Raw genomic sequence first — 4805 nt, 5'->3', positions numbered from 1 at the left:
GTACGCCGTGAGGTAAAGCAGTACGCCGTGAGGTAAAGCACTGGGGGACGGCAGTACGCCGTGAGGTAAAGCACTGGGGGACGGCAGTACGCCGTGAGGTAAAGCACTGGGGACGGCAGTACGCCGTGAGGTAAAGCACTGGGGGACGGCAGTACGCCGTGAGGTAAAGCACTGGGGGACGGCAGTACGCCGTGAGGTAAAGCACTGTACGCCGTGAGGTAAAGCACTGGGGACGGCAGTACGCCGTGAGGTAAAGCACTGGGGACGGCAGTACGCCGTGAGGTAAAGCAGGGGACGGCAGTACGCCGTGAGGTAAAGCACTGGGGGACGGCAGTACGCCGTGAGGTAAAGCACTGGGGAACGGCAGTACGCCGTGAGGTAAAGCAGGACGCCGTGAGGTAAAGCACTGGGGGACGGCAGGAAACCGTGAGGTAAAGCAGTACGCCGTGAGGTAAAGCACTGGGGGACGGCAGTACGCCGTGAGGTAAAGCAGTACGCCGTGAGGTAAAACACTGGGGAACGGCAGTACGCCGTGCGGTAAAGCACTGGGGGACGGCAGTACGCCGTGAGGTAAAGCAGTACGCCGTGAGGTAAAGCAGTACGCCGTGAGGTAAAGCACTGGGGAACGGCAGTACGCCGTGAGGCAAAGCACTGGGGGACGGCAGTACGCCGTGAGGTAAAGCAGTACGCCGTGAGGTAAACCACTGGGGGACGGCAGTACGCCGTGAGTAAAGCACTGGAGGTACGGCAGAACGCCAAGGTGTCCTCCTCCCAGGTAAGCACTGGGGGACCTGGCAACACCCTGAGGTAAACAACTGGGGGACGGTCCGTACGCTGTGAGGTAAATGCACTGGGGACGGCAGTACGCCCTGAGAGCAAAGGAATGGGCAGGTCCTAATCCAGGCAGTACGCCGTGAGGTAAAGCACTGGGGGCGGCAGCTCCGCCGTGAGGTAAACTCACTGGGAACGGCAGTACGCCTGAGGTAAAGCAGACGCCGTGTTCAAGCACTGGGGACGGCAGTCACGCCGTCCGCTAAAGCACTGGCTTCCAGTTGAAGCTCGGCAGCTACGCCATGAGTGCTTGCACTGGCTGGAGAGTTAGGCACTCAGTACCCGGCTCTGAGGCCCTAAAGCCAAACAAGGGCACTGCGTTCATCCACCTCTGGCCTGCTCGCCTCCCTACCACTGAGGACGTACAGTTCCCGCTGCCCAGTCAAAACTGTTCGCTGCTCTGCCGTGAGGAAAAGCTCCTGGGACGCCAGGACGCGTGAGGCAATCACCACTGGAGACACCTGAAACCCCAAGTCTTCAAGGTAAAGGATAGGGTAAGTAAGGGTAAGTAATCCTTCTTGAACAAGATTTAGATGCAAGTGGCTGTTCCACTGGTTGTCATAAGGTGTATGCACCAATTTGTAAGTCGCTCTGGATACGCGTCTGCTAAATGCTTAAATGTGAATGTAAAGCACTGGGGAAGTAAGCCGTGAGAGTAAAGCAGGACGCCGTGAGACGACAGTACGCCGTGAGGTAAAGCAGGACGCCGTGAGGTAAAGCAGTGAAATGTAAATGTGAGGTAAAGCAGGACGGGAACCGTGAGGTAAAGCACTGGGGACGGCAGTACGCCGTGAGGTAAACTGGGGACGGCAGTACGCCGTGAGGTAAAGCACTGGGGACGGCAGTACGCCGTGAGGTAAAGCACTGGGGACGGCAGACTTCTGGGGACGGCGGCTGCTAAAGCAAACTCCGTGAGGTAAACAGCTCATCTTTTTGAAGTAAGCAGTCGCCGTGTTCCTTGGGGGACGAGAGTTAGCCAGAGGTAAAGCAGTCCGCCGATATGACGCCTGGACAGCATTTACTCTGGAGAGAAAGGAGTGAGATTCATTTTTTAGCAGTGAGATTGTTATGAACACTGATCAGAGCTCCATAACAGTAACGCTGCTTTAGAAGGTACTGAACCAGAACCCTTATAGTTCTGGGGGGCCTTGTGTTCCAGTGACAAACTACTGAGCCAGAGCTCATCTATAGTTCTGCAGGGCCTTGTGTTCCAGTGACAGGTACTGAGCCAGAACCCCTATAGTTCTGCAGGGCCTTGTGTTCCAGTGACAGGTACTGAGCCAGCATTTAGTTCTGGAGGGCCTTGAGTTCCAGTGACAGGTACTGAGCCAGAACCCTATAGTTCTGCAGGGCCTTGTGTTCCAGTGACAGGTACTGAACCAGAACCCCTATAGTTCTGCAGGGCCTTGTGTTCCAGTGACAGGTACTGAGCCAGAACCCCTATAGTTCTGCAGGGCCTTGTGTTCCAGTGACAGGTACTGAGCCAGAACCCCTATAGTTCTGCAGGGCCTTGTGTTCCAGTGACAGGTACTGAACCAGAACCCCTATAGTTCTGCAGGGCCTTGTGTTCCAGTGACAGGTACTGAGCCAGAACCCCCTATAGTTCTGCAGGGCCTTGTGTTCCAGTGACAGGTACTGAGCCAGAACCCCTATAGTTCTGCAGGGCCTTGTGTTCCAGTGACAGGTACTGAGCCAGAACCCCTATAGTTCTGCAGGGCCTTGTGTTCCAGTGACAGGTACTGAACCAGAACCCTATAGTTCTGCAGGGCCTTGTGTTCCAGTGACAGGTACTGAGCCAGAACCCCTATAGTTCTGCAGGGCCTTGCGTTCCAGTGACATTGCTGTTGATGTTAAGCAGTGCTGCTGACCCACCTGTTGTCGGCCCCAGCTCTAATTTTAGCCACGGTGGAGGCAGCTACGGGCAGCCCCAGGGTGATGTTCCCCAGGGTGGCACGGCTGCTGCCCACAGAGCTCGACAGGAAACTGGGGAATGCCTCATCCTCGATGTTGCTGAAACTCTCGGTCATGATTTTTGGGCTACGGTTCGGCCCGCTACCTCAGGTTCTACTGCAGACCATCAACTGAGTGGAGAGAAAGAAGAAAAAAAAAAAAACATTAATCACAATTGCTGATAAACATGTCAGTCAGACGAGCAAACACCTCAGTTCACGGTGGAAAGTGTGTCGTAGTTCAAACAAAGACTTGCCATGCAGATTCCTCCTTGTGATGTTCAAAGACCCTGAAATACCCAGTCAATTCACTCCGGTCCAAACTCAAGCAACAAGTTAACCAACAACACAAAGTAAAACAAGATACTGTCACATTGTCCAGTCTACATGAATATTAGATGGCCAGATAAATGTAGATAAATGTAGTCAAATGTAGATAAATGTAGTCAAATGTAGATAAATGTAGTCAAATGTAGTCAAATATAAATGTAGTCAAATGTAGATAAATGTAGTCAAATGTAGATAAATGTAGTCAGTCATTTGTGTCGTTGTGGCCTGACAAAACTTACCTTGACAAACTTTCCCGTGTGTCAACACAAGTTAAGTTACAGTTAACTACAAACACTTGAACCAAAGTGGATGTACACACAAATAAACCTTTTAATCTAACTTACTGAATAGTTTTAAGGCCAGTACTTTCCCCAAAATACGGAAAGTAAACAGCGTTACAATGTTCACAACAAAATGAAGAAGCTTCTTCTCTCCCGGAGTGAAAAACCGACGAGACGGAGCCGCAAGACACCGTAACCTTACTGTTTCTAACGTAACAACACGTTTAAGTGATTTATTTCGCTACACAATTAACTAAAAGTTAAGATAATTATCTATTTTCATAGCCAGTGGAAAGTGTAACGTATTTTTTTTTGTGTCGGTAACAAACCGTAGCAGGAGCCTCGGAGAAACACTGTATTCGGTTGGACCAATCACAGGAAGCCCGCGCTGAGCGACCATCACTATGGGCGGGACGGAGACAGGAAAGAGACGTTTTGATTGGACTAACCTCTCTGACCGTGTGAAAGGCTGTATCACCATTGGATTGTTATCTTGTCATTTAACTATAATTAGTCCAATTGTAGAGGCCTATTCACATACATATATATATATATATATTCTGAAAGCATAGGCCGTCATTGAAAATAAGAATGTGTTCTTAACTGACTTGCCTGGTTAAATAAAGGTAAAATAAATAAAAAATTAAAACATAGCATTGGATTTAAGTGCTTCTCATCAACTAATTGTTGTCATTTCTAGTTAAATTGTATATTATTTTTGCTCATGAAATGTATATGATATATATATTCAAAATATTGTAGCACTTGTTGCCGATTCAATAGGATCCATACCATCTCATCCATCCTAAGTCTAAGGAGTGGTCAGGAACATGCAGGAGGAGTAGCACATGTTCCCCACAGCAGCTGCAGCCATCACTTGGCTAGTTGACAGCTGCAGCCATCACTTGGCTAGTTGACAGCTGCACAGTCAATACAACACACCGTACCAATGCTGACCGACTCCCATCTTTCCACAGACTTCAGAGATACTTGCTGTGATTTGTGTACAGTGTGAGAAGGACAAGACAGTTTCATGAGAGAACCCCCAGTGTTAGAATGTAAAGTGCCCAGGGCCCTCAGTCTGATAGGTTCATGAGAGAAACCCCAGTGGTAGAATGTAAAGTGCCCAGGGCCCTCAGTCTGACAGTTTCATGAGAGAAACCCAGTGTTATAATGTAAAGTGCCCAGGGCCCTCAGTCTGATAGGTTCATGAGAGAAACCCCAGTGGTAGAATGTAAAGTGCCCAGGGCCCTCAGTCTGACAGTTTCATGAGAGAAACCCCAGTGTTAGAATGTAAAGTGCCCAGGGCCCTCAGTCTGATAGGTTCATGAGAGAAACCCCAGTGTTAGAATGTAAAGTGCCCAGGGCCCTCAGTCTGACAGTTTCATGAGAGAAACCCCAGTGGTAGAATGTA

The 4805-nt window shown here is 49.8% G+C and overlaps 2 long non-coding RNA genes across 3 annotated transcripts; both read left to right on the top strand.

Moving 5' to 3' along the window:
• Window positions 1–26: 26 nt before the first annotated feature.
• On the top strand, window positions 27–397 carry LOC127922583 (uncharacterized). The gene is made up of 3 exons (XR_008111705.1): window positions 27–98; window positions 131–196; window positions 313–397. It is a non-coding gene; the product is annotated as an uncharacterized LOC127922583 (long non-coding RNA).
• A 1630-nt stretch (window positions 398–2027) lies between these two features.
• On the top strand, window positions 2028–2577 carry LOC127922582 (uncharacterized). 2 transcript variants are annotated; one of them, XR_008111704.1, is made up of 3 exons: window positions 2028–2103; window positions 2255–2410; window positions 2464–2577. It is a non-coding gene; the product is annotated as an uncharacterized LOC127922582 (long non-coding RNA). The 2 variants fall into 2 exon arrangements; XR_008111703.1 differs by having other exon boundaries at window positions 2255–2358; window positions 2464–2565.
• The last annotated feature ends 2228 nt before the right edge of the window (window positions 2578–4805 follow it).

Source organism: Oncorhynchus keta, unplaced genomic scaffold (assembly GCF_023373465.1).
Source record: "Oncorhynchus keta strain PuntledgeMale-10-30-2019 unplaced genomic scaffold, Oket_V2 Un_contig_26308_pilon_pilon, whole genome shotgun sequence".
NCBI classification, from domain to species: Eukaryota; Metazoa; Chordata; class Actinopteri; order Salmoniformes; family Salmonidae; genus Oncorhynchus; species Oncorhynchus keta.
This window is presented reverse-complemented; position numbering and strand designations above follow the sequence as displayed.